The sequence below is a fragment of the Muscardinus avellanarius genome, assembly GCF_963383645.1.
Source record: "Muscardinus avellanarius genome assembly, chromosome: 16".
Lineage (NCBI taxonomy): Eukaryota > Metazoa > Chordata > Mammalia > Rodentia > Gliridae > Muscardinus > Muscardinus avellanarius.
This window is the reverse complement of record NC_137802.1, coordinates 39340762-39358994: the sequence shown is the minus strand read 5'-3', so window position 1 is coordinate 39358994 and position 18233 is coordinate 39340762. Positions and strand designations below refer to the sequence as shown.

The 18233-nt window shown below is 40.7% G+C and overlaps 1 protein-coding gene across 1 annotated transcript in view; it reads left to right on the top strand.

Annotated features, from left to right (window-relative positions):
• Positions 1–18233, top strand: part of ANKFN1 (ankyrin repeat and fibronectin type III domain containing 1) — a gene marked incomplete at its 3' end in the record, with an annotated part of 415223 nt that overhangs the window by 137730 nt on the left and 259260 nt on the right. Inside the window, exon 2 of the mRNA XM_080712607.1 lies at positions 11622–11662. The remainder of the gene's footprint in view (positions 1–11621; positions 11663–18233) is intronic.

Below are 18233 nucleotides of genomic sequence, written 5' to 3'. Positions count from 1 at the left end.
ATCCCCATGCATTTGCCCAAGCCCTGTCATTAATCCAATGCTCTGTTATCACTGTGTCAAAATTCTGATAATTTTAGGGCAGTGGAACCCCACCTTTTCATTCTTGCACCAAGTTCCACAGATGATGTGGCCTGTCCTGGGCACAGGTATCGATGGCAGAAGCGTTGCAGGTGAGGGAGGCTACCGAGTAGGTAGCACCTTACTGATGGAGAAGCCAGTGATTCATTCATTGAACTGTTCTCTATTCAATAGTTATTGTATGTTGACTATTCTGCCAGACACTGTGAGAAATAAAAAGATGAGTAGGAAGTCACATGGGTTCATCCTCCAATTCATAATGAATTCAAGCCATGTGGTCTCCTGGAGGAAGGGGTTTAGAGTAGCATCAATTGAGGCCAGCTTTTGTGAAAGACAACTACAATGTGTGTTTTGACTCTGTGTGTGTGTGTGGCTTGTGTGTGTGTGTGTGTGTGTGTGTGTGTGTGTTTAGATTTTATGTATGTGGACCCATAATATTTTTGCAAGTAACTTCACAGGAGATGTTTCATAAAATTGGTAGCTAGATATGTAAACACTGACCATCGATCAGTTTTCTATCTTATCTGCAATAGAAAGACCCTCCTTTCTTTGCCCCCAAACCATCACTTTGATATTTGGTTAATTAATCCTTAGAAACCCATTATTAAATTCTAAGGTTTGAGCAATAGCCTACCAGACATGAGAGATTTTTTTATGAGTCTGTGCTGTCATCTGGGTGAGAGAAAAATATGAAAAGAAGTGTTTGAAAGTTCAAAATATCCTGAGCTGTATTGTAGTTTAATGATGCACAGTGGAAATATTTGAATGTAAGTAGAATGTTGAGACATCCTTGGAGTGAACAGCCACTGATGCGGAAAGACTAAGCCTTTCTAAGGTTGGTGCCAGCTTATCAGAGAGATGTTATTTACCCAGACGGTGTGCTCTGCTAGAAAAGACCCCAAATTGGGGACCAAAAGACCTGTATTCCTAAAACAAAGCACACTGGCCCACCATATCTCAGTGTACTCATCTGTAAAGGGAGAGATCAGGTGAGCGATCCCTGTATTGTTCATGAGACCACCGACTAAGCTGAATTCTGCCCAGAATCGGTCTAAATCATCTGGCATCTTGGCCTATCTGGCTTCCTACATCAGAAATTTCACATCCTGCTGGGTAATTAAGTTTACTGGGGATTCCAGTCAATGAACTTATCCTCAATGAAGAAAAGTAGTTATTGAAGAATATATTAAAAAAAAAAGAGGGAGAGAAAGTAAAATGTAAGAAGAAAGAGGAGAAGATGATAACAGTTAAGACCAAAGCTTGCATGAAATCTCTGCAGAATCCTGGGATTTGACATTGTCCTGGCCACATTCCCTTCTGGACTTCATAACAATGGGGAATCTTACATGGCAGAACAGAAAGTAATTCAGGATGAATTTTAAGCATTCTGGTCATGAAAGTCCCCTCATCTTGCCAGCCATAAAGAGATCCTGCTTCCACAATGCTCAATAAACTGCCCCCAGTTTGCTTTAGGAATCTTAGCCTTCTCATGTTCTTCTGCAGAAGAAATTAATCCCCATCCCATCTGTTAAAGGTCTAGGTCAACTTTGCATTTGCACATACTCATTCATATAATATGTGGTATCTTCAGAAAACTAGAAGGAGAATTAGCATATGATCCAGCATACTCAAATCTTGGAATTATTGTCAGAGGAATAGAAATCACTGTGTGGAAGAGATGTCTGCACTCCCAGGCTTCTTGTAGCACTTTTGTCAATAGCCAGGATTCAGAAACAACTTCAGCATCCACCTCTGAATGAAAAGATTTTTGAAATTTGGCAAATATATACACAATGGACTATCATTCAGCCTTAAAACAAAACAGGAGATCTTGTCATTTGCAACAACACAGATGAAGTTAGAGGACATTATAATACACTGAAATAAGCCAGCCACTGAGAGACAAGTACTGTATGATCTCACTTACCTATGGCATCCTAGAAGTAGAGAATAGGATGGTGGGTACCAGAAGCTGGCAGGAAGGGTGGATGGGGAAGGAGAGATGAACAAGAACTACGTTTGAATTACCCAACAGGAACAAGATCTAGTGTTCTTTCACACAGCATTGTTATTATATTTCATAATCATGCATTCCATATTATACAGTAAGAGAAAATTTTAAATGTTCTCATCTCAAGGAAATGCTAAGGATTTGAATGGACAAATATGCTAATTATCCTGATTTGAACATTCCATAATGCATACGTATATCAAGACATCACATAGCATCCCCCAAATCGCAAGTATTTTTTCAATTAAAAATAAAAAAATACACTCTGCTGAACAGAGGTCATTCCTTTAAGCTTTTACCTTTAGTGGCTCAGAGGAATTAGCAGAGTTCCATGAAATCCTATCATGCGATGGGGGTATAAAAAGAAAAGAGCAGTGGGTCCCACATACTGGGAAGGCCAGCAACATCTGGCAATATTTGGAGACAATCACAAGCTGGGGGCGAGGAAAACACTGCCATGCAGTTGGTAGAGGCCAAGGATGCTGCTAAGCATCCTACCATGAGATGATCAGTTGTATACTACAGTGAAACATCAGTATTGCTAAGGCTGAGGCTCTCTGAGGTGGATTTATATTCTCACTGACATCTCTTTCTTTTGGATGGCAAAAAAAAAGGACTGGTCAGTTAAGGTTTAAAACCACTATTTTTTTTCACTGTGTTGTGCTTGTTCTAAAATAATTCACAAAGTCTTTCCTTGGTTGAGAGGTTTTGGATGCAGAATACCTAGATGAGGTTCGTGTTTCCTGGTGAGTAATTGCATGACCTTTAGACCCCAAGCACTGCTGCTATCACAGATAGATTCACTTGTCAACATGTTCACATTTGCAAATCCCAGTGGCTCTTCCAATACAACGTGCCCCAAACTGCTTTGCCTACAGCTTCAGCTCCAACCTTCACCTCTTCTCATCTGAATTTGACCTCTGAACAAGTGATTAGGTTCAATCCAAATCTGCTCCTCCTCCCACACCGCCCATCTCTTGGGCGCCTTCATCACCTGACACATCCCCAGCAGTCAGCCAACCCCCTACCCACATCCAGTTGGTTGTATGACCTTTCAGACTCTCTCCCTCTTCCTCCCCTGCTCCATTCTCCTCCTCTAGCCCAGACATCCGGGGTGACTTCAACAACTCTCTTCTTCATCTCGCTGGGATGACCTAATCCTTGCCTGTCTCTGTCCTTACCTCTCCTTGCCCTTTCACGTGGAATTCTCTGACCCAGCTCTTATAAACAACTTGGTGCTACCTTGGCACCCATCCTGTGTCAGGGCTTTTGCATACATTCTTGCCTCTAGGGAGCACTCTTTCCCATCTCTTCTAGCCCATACCAATTCATGGTGAAATCTCATTTCCAACATCACTGCTCTGAGAGGGCTTCTCTGGATCCCCGAGGCCATGAGCCCCTCAAAATACTTGCCAAGTCTGCTCTCATTTTTGGAGGTGGCCTGCATTCTCCCTTGGTTGCGTGTCCCCTACTTTCCTAAATAAATTTCTGTATATTTCTCAAAAGAAACAGAAAAGAATAAAAATCTTGGCAAGAAGAGGACATTTTCTCTACCTGGAGCTTACCAGAATATTAAAAGTTCTGAAAAAGATTTCGATAGATTTGCCTATTTGCTTATCTCAGGTCAGTGTTTCCCAAACTCAATTAGATACTTACCATCTTATTTCCATCAACTTGCAGCTAACACATATCATTTAAAGACCAGATAGACAGAACACAATTTATAATATTGATATACTCTGTGAGAGAAGCATGCTTCCGTGCATTTCTTTCATTTTGTAAAGCAAAGTTTTAATTGACCTATGATAGTTATACATATTCATTGGCTACAGCAGAAGATATTGATCCATGCATATAGTGTGTAGCTTAAGAAAATTCCCTAGGCTCCTTATTTTGAAGCTGAGGATACACTTAGTCTATGTATCAGGGTTGCACTGGCATGGAGATCTCTTTATTGTTCTGGGTGTTGATTTTGGATTTGTTGCTATTTCTTCATGTTTTGTGTTTGAAAAGATCATAAATAAGAATACATCAAGTGTAAGTTCTGTAGGGCCATTTCTTGCTCCAATACTGGCTTCTTAAAATCAACACAAACTGTCAAAGTCGTTTCAGTAAGAGTCTTCAGAGGCTGTTAGGCTTTAACTGTAAAGCTTGAATCTGGAATGACCTCAGCAGGCAGTAACAGTAAAATTAGAAAAACCTACTTCTGGTTCAATAATTTGTTACATGATTTTGGGATGCACAGTTAATCTCGCCTAGCCTGATTTTTTCTCGTATTAACTGGAGGCGATAATAGATCTGTTTTTTGTCTTCAAATGGTGATATACAGATCTTATAAAAAGATCCTGTTGAATACACTGTAAACGTCTAAGCTTCCTACAATGTACTTCCATTCAAAAGGCAAGTCCCTCACAGGAGGATCTTATCACTCTGCCTGACCACCCTCCTGCCTCATTCAGTTTCTGGGAAAAGGAGGTATTCATAAATATTGAAAGAACAAATGAACAGATAAAATAAAACATTAATCCTAAAGCTGTATTAACTCAGTGTAAACAAAAATAAAATGCATTTGAATAGGTAAATATACATCATATTTATATATCTGCATGCACAGGTATTCTGTCAATAAAAAGCCCAAAAACAATGAATATGACCAAGTTACACGCATTGATAAAAAAAAACTAAAGGGAAATAAAACATTCTATTGTGCTAAGTTAAAGATGGGAGTTAAGCAGAGACTTATGATATGTACAATAAAATCAGGGTTAGCCAGACATAAATCTAAAATACATTCAAATATTTTTACAGCAGTCAAGACATATAGAAGTCTGAATATATAGCGAAATATTTGAAAATGTGGATGCAACTTAGAGGAAGCTGCTCTAGTTCCCTTATATAACCTCTAGTAACCTTCTCTCTCCTGCTCTCTACAGTATTGATGAAGGGGTTTGGAGCAGCACCTGCAGATGGGAAGAAGCCTGGCCTGCATATTCTTGTGGTTGAGAGGGGACACCAGACAGGCTAGCTCACAGGTCCTTGGAGGTGCTGTAGGTTTCACTAGTGGTGGGTAGCTTATGGGCACCATTATTGCCAAGGCTGGGAAGACATGTTCTCTGCAGCCTAGAAGGATGCTGCCACTTAGAAAACAGGGACACGAGGCACCCAGCTCAGGGAGCCTATAGCCTTGCTTCTCAAGTACGGTTCATGAACCAGCAGCATTAGCACACAGGGATGCTTGTAAGAAATGCAGAATCCAAATCCCCAGTCTGGGACTACTGCATGTGCATATGCTTTCTAACAAGATCTGTGGGCACACTCAAGTGTAAGTAGCATGGGCTTAGTAGACACTCTCAGTACTGCCCACTTTGAATGCATGGTTGAGGAGAAGCTCAGTGGCTCTCTTTTTATATACCGTGAAGGGAATTGCAACACTCTGCATTTTCCCAGAGGACCCTGGGAACTCAAAGATGCTTCCCATTCCACTCGGTTAAGGGTCCTAGCCTACCAGCCTGTTCACCAGGTAAAGATGTCTTCTTTACTCCTCACCATTTGTTCATCCTCTACTACTTAGGAGACCCCAATAGCCTGCCAAAGTGTGCCAAGTCCTGTCTTCCCTTGCTGGGTCAGAAAGAGCTGGGGGGTGCCAATGGGTATCCATGGGGAGAGAGAATGCCCAAGGCATTGAAGATGACTTGGCATTTTGGAGGGGAGAGAACAACATAATCGGAACAGGCGGCTCTGCGTGAGGTAGTCCTAAAGGAACAAATAAAAAGAACTCAAAATGAAAATACTGCAAATTCCTAGGGAGACTGAAGAAATAATTACAAAGGAGAAATCTGAGAAAAAGAAAGAGTTCTTGGAACTCAGAAATGTTGCTGAATACTAAATAAGGTATATTGAAGTACAGATGGGAAATGATCACACAGAGAAGAAAGACTCAAAGAAATAGAAATTACCCAAGCCTGGTGGAAGATGTACATGGAGGATATACCCTTTTCTTGGCAGAGAGTTGAGTAGGTTCAACCTTCTTGAGGAGTAATTCAAACTCTCCCTCTAATATTAATCAGCATATTCTCTATTATAAAGTGACCGAAATTCTAAGAACTGCTTTACAATATAAGACCATGAGTCTAAAAGCAAATGTTCAAAATGTCCTGGTATTACAAGTTCATTGAAATAGGAAAAAAAATCACAAACAATCCAAATGTTCACCAATATGGGATGGATTAAATAAATTAGGATATGCCCATAAATAGGTTCTTATTTAGCCACTTAAAAGAATGAGGAGATCTGTATATATGACTTGGAATGTATGACCACAGAAATACCATTAAGAGAATGAAAGCATATTACCGAAAATTATATGGCATGAACCTTCATTTTGTTGAACAAATTTTAATGATGTATGTGTGCATGTGTAAAGGTTTATAAGGTTTATATATGTATTTATACTTTCGTAAGCATAAAAACAATTAAGAACGATGCCCTCATACACCATTAATAGTAATAGCCTCTGGGAAGTGGGACTGGTGTGTTAGGAGAGGCGTTTACTTCTTTGTATATTTCAAAATAAATCTGTGTGGCTCTGAGCTTTCTTGCTTCACAATGGAATTTTCTGTATTTTCCAAATATTCTGTCATAAAAAAAGTTGTTTTAAATTAAAAGCATTTTAACTTTAAAAATCAAGAAAGAAATAAAAACACAAGAAGTCATTTGTAACTAAACAGAGCAAGGCAGTGAGTGGAACTCTCCACTAAGGTCTGGGTAACGGCTATGGGGAGAAAGGAATTAAAATTCCAGCACTGTAAGGAAAGAAATTGGAAATGTTTTTAAAAGTTCAGAAAGAGACCAGTAGAGTAGTGGAAGGGAAGTGGGGAAGGGAGATAGGGAAGAGGGAAAGGATAACTGATGAAAGAAACAGTTCAAATAATGCCATGTCCATCTATGAAAGTACTACTACCAATCTCACTAACATGTGCGGGGAGATGTGGGGAACAGGGTGGACACAGAGGGAAACACCAAGCGCGGGGTGCACGTGTGTTGTGTCACTTTGAACCTCACTATGAGGCATAATTACAAAGCACCAATAAAAGTGTTTTAAAGTTGTACTTTAAAAAAAAAAAAAACAGTTCTTAATCTACCAGCATGAACTGAGGAGTGGAGGTAGGAACGTGTTTTCATGAAAAAAGAATCTGATTTGAATTTTTGAAGTCGAACTCATGCCAGGTTGATGAGGACCCAGATTCATGGACCAGAGATTGGCGATGGCATGTGCTCCTCTGGTGACCATTTAGGAAAGAGTATTGATCAGAGTGAAAGGAGATTGGCAATCACAAATGATAATTGTCGTCTGAAAATCGAAATAGTCTACCTTAAATAAAACCTTCATCAGTCATTCTTTATGTCCCAGATAATTTATGACTATTGATTTCCAGCACTCCTGGGAACATGAGGAGTAGGGAATAGTTATTTCTACCACAACCTTGAGCAAACAAGTAAAATGAACATAAAACAAAATGAATTCAATATTCAGAATAAGAAGACACTAATGATTTCATCTCAAAATTCATAATCTTGCACATAAATTAGCTTGTTTTGCATCATATAGAGGAATAGGTGTTTTGGATATTTGACTTTATATGCTTCACTGTTCTCTTATTGATACTACTTTTTACATTTCACAAAAAAAAAATGTTAAAGAAAAGACAACTCTACCAGGTACTTCAATCAGTTTAGAAAATTTAGAATTTACCTAGCAGTATTATTTTCTAATGAGCATCAGCTGTAGTTTGTAGATGGCAGCCAGATAAGATCAGCCACACAGACCAGGGTGAGAGGTTGACGTGAATGGGTGGACAAAGAATCCCCTGGTTGAGCACCAGGACCCTCATTTGAGATAGACACACCCCAGTGATCATCAGAACTCAAATAAAGGTGAATTTAAAAAAAAAAAAAAAGATTAGCTGGCTACTGAATCAGGCTCAGTGCCAACATGACCTTAGGATGGAAACCTGCTGGCCATACACATCTTTTGAGGAGGCTCAGGAGGTATTAAGTGGGCATGCTGCACAGAAAGCAGCCAAGATATATCTCATATCTCACACTGTTTCTGAGTTGGGAGCTGAGAGGCACAGCTTCCCTGAATATAGCCATCTAGGATTTCTATAAGAAGAGTCCCACCTATGATTCCTTAAACTCTTATGTGGTGGAAGAATGGATTCTGCCAAAGTGTGTGCAAAATAATGCAAATGGCGGTATTGGTCTCTGAGTCTTTCCAAGGAGCCAGTTCCTCCCGCCCCAGGATGTTCCTTTGCCTGGTGTGTTTCGTGTTCCCCATCTGCCTCCCTCACTCCTACTCTGGGGTACGAGTAGTCCTTCTCTAGCACTGGGATGAGGAATGGACTAATCAGTACATGTGAATGCACATGGGCAGCTCCTGGCACATGAAGCGCTCAGCATTATTAACTGTTATTATTATTAAACATGAGCTTTCCACCAGCTGATATCCCAGCACTTTTCCAAGTCAGGCTTCCTTGATCTCCCTGTCTGGATCAGATCACAAGTCCACCAACCCCCTCACTCACTGACCCGTGTTGTAATTTTGCATTCTATCATGATGCATCTAACTATCCAGCTGTCTCTACAACCAGAGACATTCAGCACAAGGTCAGGGATACATTACTAGGGCTCTCACAGTGTCCTGCACACAGTAGGACCTCGATAAACATTTGGTGAATGAGCTAGTGAATTATTTTAAGGCCTCTTTTTCTCCTTTAAAAATTCAGGATCTTCTTTTCCTATTGTGGAAATAAGCTTTAAAAAAGCAAAGATGGAGTTTTTCTGTAGCCTTATAGTCTACAAAATCAAACCATCATCGGTGTGCATAATTACTCAATTTATTTTTGTACCCCAAGGAAAATGATTGGTACCATCACATTAGGTAGCTGCATAATGCAGTGTCAAGGACAGCTCTGAATAGTTTTTGAAGTAATCAATGATGTTGCTGTGAAATCATTGCCCAAGTGAAGAGTTCTTGTTCAATGAATCTGTGAAGTAACAGACAATTTTCTTTGTTCATACTTTTATGGATTAAAAAACCCATTATCTAAGGCAGGAGTAAAAACTTTTCTCAGTAAATGGGAGATTCTTAAATTTGTTTCTTAGCAACAAGTTCCTCAAAGGATCTGAGGAGTACACAATTTTAGAAGAATTTTTAGTATGGGGTGTGTGTGTGTGTGTGTGTGTGTGTGTGTGTGTGTGTGTGTGTGCGCGCGTGTGCGCGCACATGTAAAGGGGACAGAAATGGGAAGAATGTACATCAAGGTGTGATCAGCGTAGTATCCATAACCTTTTCCACTTAGTGACACATATGACATCTCCTTTTTTCACACTGTGGGATAAATCTAAGAGGTTCAGTCCAGTAAAAATGTAGCAAGCACCTAGCTATCTAAAGAGAAATTGTCCCTATTCTTTGTGGGCCTAGCAATTTAATAATTTAACAGTTTGTCAATCATGAGCCCCACTTCCATGGATAACAAATGAAGAATTAGGTGGCTTGCTAAAATACTAAGGGATTTTCCAATGTGAGTATTGATTGAATTAAACTCAGTGGTTGGAGGAGTGGAGGTTGAGAAAAGCAATCCAGGAGAGAAATTTGGAATGACATACAACTTTGCCAAAAGAGGAGGCCTATTACCCAAGTAAAATTCTCTCAATAGTCACCTTTCCAGTTTCCATTCCGTGGATTTGTTCTTTGTTCTTAATCTGGTTTTCCAATTTGGCCTTTTGATGATGATAATGATGATAACAACACTAAGTAGTATTTATCATTTCCCTACTGTGCTAATCAGCTCTCTGTTATTTAAAAAAAATACCTGAGATAATCAACTTACAAAGAGAAATGGTCTACTTTGGTCCACAGTCTTAGGTTTTCCAGTCCATGACTGGCTCCCTGTCTTGCTCTAGGTCTGTGGCCACACATTGTGGTTAGAGCACATGGTAGGGCAAAATGGCTCATCTCATGGCTGGGAAACAAAAGAAAAAGAAACGAAGGGACTGGAGTCCCATGATCGCCATGGAGGGCACCCTCCAACACCTGAGGATCTCCTGTCAAGGCCACCTCCTAAAAGTTCTACTATCTCCTGGTAGTGCCAAGTTGGAACCAAGCCTTTTACAGTTGGCCCTTTGGGGACATTCCAGACCCAAACTATAGCATCCACTATAAGGACTATTTTATGTAGCTTTTTAAACTTTATTATCGTTGTTGTTGTATTGAGGATCAAATTCAGGGACATTCTACCTCTGAGCTGCGCCCCAAGTACTATTTTATTATTTTTTATTTTGAAGCACAGTTTCACTAAGTTATTATATGCTGGCCTCAAACTTCTGATCCTTCTGTCTCAGCCTCACAGGTACTGGGATTACAAGACATGTGATATGTGCTCAGCTTACATTTATTATTTTATCTAACCCTTACAACAATCATTTGAAATAGCCGCTAATACTTTTTCTATGAATCTTGAGCATTGAATACATTTTCCAAAGTCACATTATTACTAAAAAAAAAAAAAAAATGACAGAGACTGGAAAACTCTCCCTCGCTGGCGTGACTCATCTAATGAATCCAGATAAATGTAGGTGGCATGGCAAGACCTCTGTGTAGGTCTGCGGACACTGTCTTGAGGGCTCAGCCTTGGACTGACCTGGAACCCCTCAAATCTCAGCATACAGACACAGGAGTGCATATGAGACATGGAGCCTCTCCCACCATCCCCTATGAAACCTGCAACTCCCAAGAGCACCCCTTTGAATATAACCACATTGGGTTTAAAAAATGTATTTGGAAGCCAGCTGAATTGTCTAGTGGGCAGCCACACTGAAACAATTGTCTCGGCCCTTGGCAGATTCCTTCCAAGCATGGGCACAGTCTAACTGCCCCTCCCCCTTCACTGCCATCTTGAATAAGAGAAAGCTGGCATTGATGTCAGTCCAACCTTCAGTCCCCCCACACTGCAGCAGAAGCTTTTTTTTTTATTTCCTGGAAATGAAAACTGTCCACTTATCCCAATAAGCATGAATTGAGAAAATTATAATTTTTGGAGGACTTTCATTTAACGGAACAATGCGTCAGAACTGGGCCTACAAGAACAAGGTACAATGTCAATATGAACCAGAAACAAGAGAATGCTGTGAGTCTCAGCCAACAGACCAGGCGACCACTTCTTACATTTTCTCTTTGGGACTGGACCTTGGAGACAAAATGAACATCTAGTGGTCTTGAAATTCAGGGACTCTCTGGGACAGGAAGCTGGGTATGCAATGAGATGTGACAGTTAACTTAAATGTTTTCTTTGTAGGCTGTAACTCCCAGTACCCCCCCAAAAAAAGAGTCTTACCATAAGTGTATTTTTATCTTTAGGCTCCTTAATATTTTTGCATCAGTGGCTCTTCCCTCAAAGGCAATTCAGTGCCTGTCTCATTTTGAATTGGTTGCTGTACAATATTTTTCATACATCCTTTTTTTCTGTTTCAGAGGCTACCCTGCAGAGACAGGCGTTTCACTTGCAGCAAACTGTAAGTACATTTCCTCCTTGATATGGTGTCCCCTCCTTGGCTGTAACTGCTCCTGTCTCTTCACCCTTAAGCCTTCCATCTTACATTGCTGCGTTCCTAAAGTCTGCCTCAGCAAATGTAGCTACATCTGAAGCTATGAGTTCACGCTAGCGATTTCTATCACAGTGCATTTTAAACACTGTTTTGGAAGCAGATTGTACTAGGCTGTGGCTGTGACAGTATTCCATCTAAAAAGTGAGATAAACATGAGGGGGGAATAATTAGGCAACATTCATTGAGACATTATAATCATGTGACATCAAGCATGTAAATACTCAGTGTCTCTCAAACCACCGATATGTTGCCTTTACTCGGTTGGTCCTTACTCTGTAATCCCTGACTGTTCCTGTTGAACAGCATGGCTGTGACCTGAATGGCCCCTCACAGTCCCGACTGCAACATGGCCACTTCGTGAAGCAGTATCCCTTCTAGAACTAATCTCCTGTGAATTGTGTTTCTTTAGTCCCAGTGTCTATATCAAATTACAGATGCCCTCTATTCTAAAAGACCAAATATAATGATAGAAGGTCTGAGCTGAAACTTCTGAGTATTTTAGAGTTTTGCCTTTGGAATTAAGATGTTGGTGGAGTTTTTTCTCTTTTAATATAATGAAGTTAAGGTTACTTTAACTAAATACACACACACACACACACACACACACACACATATATATATGAATACATGTATATATAATTAGTATATTTGAATAAGCACATATGCATACATGCATGTTTATGAATATTTGTATGTATATATGCATTTATGTGTATATATTACATACATATGTATATTTGTATGTATTTATGAACAGTCCATCTGTCTCCAAAACAATTTGATAAGACCCAAGTTTAAAAAGTAGGAGATAGCTGGGCGTGGTGGCGCACGCTTGTAATCCCCGCGCTTGGGAGGCAGAGACAGGAGGATCGCGCAGGTTCAAAGCCAGCCGCGGCGCGCTGGCTTAGGAGACCCTGTTTCCAAATATAAAATGTAAAAATAGGTCTGGGAGTGTCGCCCGGAGGTAGAAGGGCTTCCAGGAACCCCAGTACCACCAAACAAACAAAAAACAAACAAACAAAAAAAAGTAGGAGATAGACTTATCTTCCATAGGAAGACCCTGGCTATTCAAAATTAGCTGAAAAGGTAATGAGTTGCTTGCCACTACAGGTAAGTAAGCAAAAGAATGACAATCATAAAGTAGAAGGTTCAGCCAGGTAAATCACAAGGCTACGTTAACTCTCGGCTTCTGAATCATAAAGGACGAACCTCAACAGCCACGGATGCCTTTAACGGGGCATTCCAGGCCCATCAGAATCCAGAGGTCTCACTTGAATTGCACATGCTCTACGTGCCCTAAGAAATTCTCTTTTGACTCATTCAAACCCTGAGAAAATTGTGTTTAGCTGAACTGCAAAAACAACCTCCCCTCCATGAAAAAAACCTTAATTTTTGCTGATTTCCCAGAGTTAACATTTGCTTGCTCTCCAGAATAAATCCATCCCACTGCTGCAACCAAATACTCAAATATCAGTACAAGAGATACCCAACTCTCGAAATCACTCAAATTTAATGTCAAAGGATTATGCATTCACTGGAATTTTTAAAAATGTCAAACTCCGTGTTATGTTGCTTTGGTCTTTGTTATATTATCAAGACACCTGCACATCATGAATATTTTAAGCAGCTTTTTACCAACAAAGTCATGTTTGACTTTATAAGCAGCCTCTCTTTTCATGCGTTATCATAAGCATATTGCTTGTACAAATGTTAGCTTGTGACTGTATTCATTCTTTTGAACATCAAGCGCCATTTAGGGGAATGGCCTGTGTTTATCTTCCTACGTGTTCGTATTTGGTAGCTCTTTATCATACTGTCACCGTCTGTTTAGGTTTACCATGTTTTCAGTGATTTCATGTTGAATGTGGTTGGTATATGTTCATGGTGAAAATTAGGTGAAGGACAATTTAAAGCAGCATTTTAAATGATTATATGTAAACATAAACATAGACTATAACTATTACCCCCTGATCTCTTTGTCAACATTTCAGTTGAAAGCATCCTTTACCTCCCAGGTTGGAAAAAGAAAAAAAGGAGGGGGAGGGGATTCTGGCTATTTTGCCTTAGAAAACATAAATTGTAGGCGGGCGTGGTGGCGCACGCTTGTAATCCCAGCGCTTGGGAGGCTGAGACAGGAGGATTGCACAGGTTCGAAGCCAGCCTCAGCTACTGAGTAAGGCTCTCAGCAACTTAGTGAGACTCTGTTTCCAAATAAGTATAAGATAGGTCTGGGAATATAGCCCGGAGGTAGAAATCCCCTGGGTTCCACCCCCAGTACTACAAAGAAAAGAAAAAATAAATTGTGATTGTTTCCCTTTTGCAGTTTTTGTTTTTTGTTTTTCAAAGGCATACACAGTGCATAGAGGCACATTTTATTAGTAAATATTCTGAGATGTAAACTTGCATTGGAATTGTACACGATTCACACAAAACAGGTCTCCTCAACAACTTCCCCAAGTCATGTCTGTGCAACTGGCAGAAGAGTCACGGAAATGCATTCCAGTCACCAGGCAATGGGGACTTGGGTTTCTTTTGGCAGCCACATTCAGCAGCCTCTCTGGACTTGGCACTCCATCCTAATGAGCGCTATATTATGCAACCAATACAAATGGAAAGTGACCCCATTTGACAAGATGTAGATCTCTGGTGAATGGCAGGATGGTTTCCAAGTGAAGGTCTTGAAATGTGTGCGGGCTGTGTAAAGTCCCAATCTCACAGGAGGAGAGCCACAGTCCAGTCAGGAAGATATGACCCCCACAGAGAAACAGGACTTGGGCTATGGAAGGAACGCAGGAGTAAAAATCAGAAGGCTCGTGGCTAAGTCCTGGTTCACCCCCTCAGAAGGGGTGGCATGATACTGAGCATGCTTGTTAGCCCCCTCCTCCTCCTCAGTTTATAGGTTTATTTTGTTTTGTACTCTAAAGTACTTCGTATCTGTGAGGGGTTCTTGAGCTATTGGAAACTCATCCTGTTTTAGTGGGGGAGCTTGGAACTCTAGTGACCAACTTTGGGCTCAAAAGTCAATACTGCTGCGGAGTAGAAAAGTAGACCCTACTGGGTCGAATCAGTGTGCTGGCACGGCTTGCCTACACTTGAACTTGGTTCTTTTTACCTCCACGTGTTCCGCAGGCCCCCTGCCTCTGTGGAAGAGCATCATCTTCTGGGTGGTATGGGTGAGAAAGTTGCCAAACAAACCTGAATTATCCGGAGGCCTGTAAAATGCGCAATTGCTTTTTAAGAGGCATGGTGATATTGTGTGTTCCTTTCGATTTTTGGCAGTAACGATTTTGTGCAATTTGTGGTTTTGCAATTTCTCTTTCCACAGACAAAACCCTGGCTCTCGTTCAAAGCCCCATTGGTGGGGTTGAGGTGGGGGAAGAGAGAGACTCCCTGGGGCTCTCAATGCTCCACAAAAAGAAGTAAACGTTAATGAAATAAGTCAGAAAGAATGCTAGAGACTAGAGACTAGTGAAAGTTGCTTGGTTCGCGGGGAAGAAATAGCTTTTAATAAATTGTATGGTGTGGCTAGGATTTTATCTGGGGCTTTCATCAGCTCGGAGAAGATCTGTTCCCCTAACTCCTCCTGTGTCGAAGCTTGGTCGGGGTTGCAATGTCAATCTCTTCTCTTTCGTTTTTTCCTGTACTCAACAAGCCTAAAGCAGTTCCTTCCACTGGCTCCCCCTGGTCTCCTTTTAAATATTTAAATTTAAATGTTTTCTTTAAATATTCTTTCTCAAAGTGTGCGCTTGCCAATTACACTAAGTTGGTTTGCATGAACGAGCTCAAGACCCACGTGCTTGAACGTTTTGCCCTCACCCTCGTTGTCTTTTCTTTGGCCCCGTGGTTGGAATGCCCTTTGCAAAGGTCTGTGGTCCGCAGGCCGTGCAGGGATGGAGCATTTATCCCCGGCGAGAGTGATTTGTTCTGTTTCTATTCATCGCCTCTGGAAAGGCTTTGCAGACTTTTGTTTGCTTTTCCATGGCTGCTCATCACGATGCCTAAGGATTTAAATCTGGATCCAGTGTTAACCTCGTATTCCTTCTCTGCTCACTTCCTATCACCACAGCCTCCTTTTTTCCACACAGTGGATTCCCAGGGCTTATGCCCACTCTTCACGGGCTTTCTATACACAAAGGCCACCTATTTCTTCTCTCCTCATAACCTGTCACTCCCTGTTTTGTTTTGTTTTGTTTTGTGATTTTTTTTTGCTTCTAAAAGAAATATAAAAAATAATTGCTTTTAATATGCTAATTATAGCAACCCGAATTCTGCAGTGGGGAAAATCTGATCTTTCAGTGCGGCTCATGCATGTGCATGCACACGCGTGATTGCACGCGCGCGCGTGTGTGTGTGTGTGTGTGTGTGTGTACACTGAAGGTTGACGAGATTGTTTCTGCTGTAAAATCATAAATCGTGAGATTTTAATTTGGGAAGATACTTTCAACACCATGCAGTTCAACAGCCCACCCCAAGCCACCCTCTTCACAGCACCCTCTCAGGAGCCCTTCCCCTGCCTCATATGGTGGCCCAGTCCTCTTATTAATAGCTCAACGTTCGCTGTCTTTTGCTAACCTGAGATAACCTCCTTATGACTTCGGGTCGTCTGTGCTAGTTTTGCCTTCTGTAGCAGCTCAGAAGACTTGACTCCTTCTTCCACATGACAACCCGCTAAATATTTTGGAATCTGATCCCATATACTCCGAGTCTTCCTTGTCCAGGCTAAACATCCCCAATTCTTTGGGCCATCTTTCATATGACTGGTTAAGTTATCCTTTTTCTTTGCCTTTTTCAACATCCCTCTTAAAATGTTACAGCCTGAACTGAAAAGGATACTGCCGAGATGGCTAACCATTATAGAGCTCTGAGAAGAAAAACAAACCAAGTCAAAAAAAAAAAAAAAAAACCCAAAGCTCTCATTCCGGATGTTACTTCTATTAGTATAACCTAAGAGCACATCACAAATTTTAACAGCATTTTAGGCCTGAGGTTGATCCTAAAAACTCTGGAGATGTTACATAAAAGCTGCTACAAAAGAGGATTTTTTTCAGTCCCATAGTTATGTGCTTTGTTTTGAATAAGCAAACCTTTACATGCATTCCTATAACACTTATTGGTTTCAGAATATTCTTGGAAACTGTTAGGAGCTTTGAATTTGAATTCTTTTAAACCCTGTCCCAGTCTGATTTACCTCTTTATTTCACTCAAGAGATGGATAAAAAATGATATTTGGATTTCAAGCTCCTCAAAGAAGGAACCATGTTTTATTCATCCTTGTCTCTCCTGAAATGTCTGGGACATTCTCCTGAATAGTGAGATGCTACATAGATGCTTTTATTAAATCTGTCAACAAAATCAAATGCAGGCAACTCTTCAATATCCCGATAGCAAATAATCTTTCGATTGCTGTCTGCACCCTTAAGGAGCCAAAGTACTAATTTAATACTCCCCTGCTAATATTAGACAGTTTTGTACTTTGATGAAGTTGATCAACAGTGTGATCTCAATGATTCAGTTACCTGGATTTTATATCATTCTAGACTTTGCTAGTTGTATGCTCTGGAGCAGCTCTGGGTCTGCTCCTGACATGCAAAATGTGATCATCATATATGTCTGCCTCATAAGTTATTATGATGGTGTTACTCATGTAAACATAGAAAAACTACTGGTAGTATAAAATCAATAATGGATATTAGCAATGATTGCATTGTTGGCTGCTTCTGTTGTCATTAAGATATGGAGATGCTGTGGACATACCCTGTGAAAGCAAGCTTGGCATAACGTGTTCCTTGTAAACCCATACTGAAGCCAAAGAATAATTTTATAGTCAAAATACTAGCGTAGCCGGGCGTGGTGGCGCACGCTTGTAGTCCCCGCGCTTGGGAGGCGGAGACAGGAGGATCGCACTGGTTCGGAGCCAGCCTTGCTGGCTTAAGAGACCCTGTTTCCACATAAAAAGGTAAAAAAATAGGTCTGGGAGTGTAGCCCGTGGGAGTGTATCCCGGAGGTAGAAGGGCTTCCAGGAACCCCAGTACCATAAAAAAAGTAAATTAAATAAAATTAAAATACTAGCATAACTTGAACATAACTAAATGCTTTGTGGGCCATCTAGTTCGGAGGTGCATTCCAAAGAAACACAAACATAAAAAGATGAATACAGTATAACGCCCTTCCAAGGGAAGTTGGATTGCATTGCTTAAAGTATTCTAAAGATCTTCATTACTCAAATTCCTCATGATAACTACTAAAACATGCGTCCTCTCTGTCTCTGCACTGCCGCATATAATACAGTCCCACCTGGGCTGCTTCCTTCTACCTCTTCTCCCCTAAACATGCCCAAGACTCCACAATCACTGCATTACCAGCCTGTTTTCTGTCTGCACCCCTCCATTTCCTATGTTATCTTTAAAATAATTTTATCTATGCATTGTGCTATAAAACATAATGAGAGTCAAGGTGGTACATTTATATATGCACACAT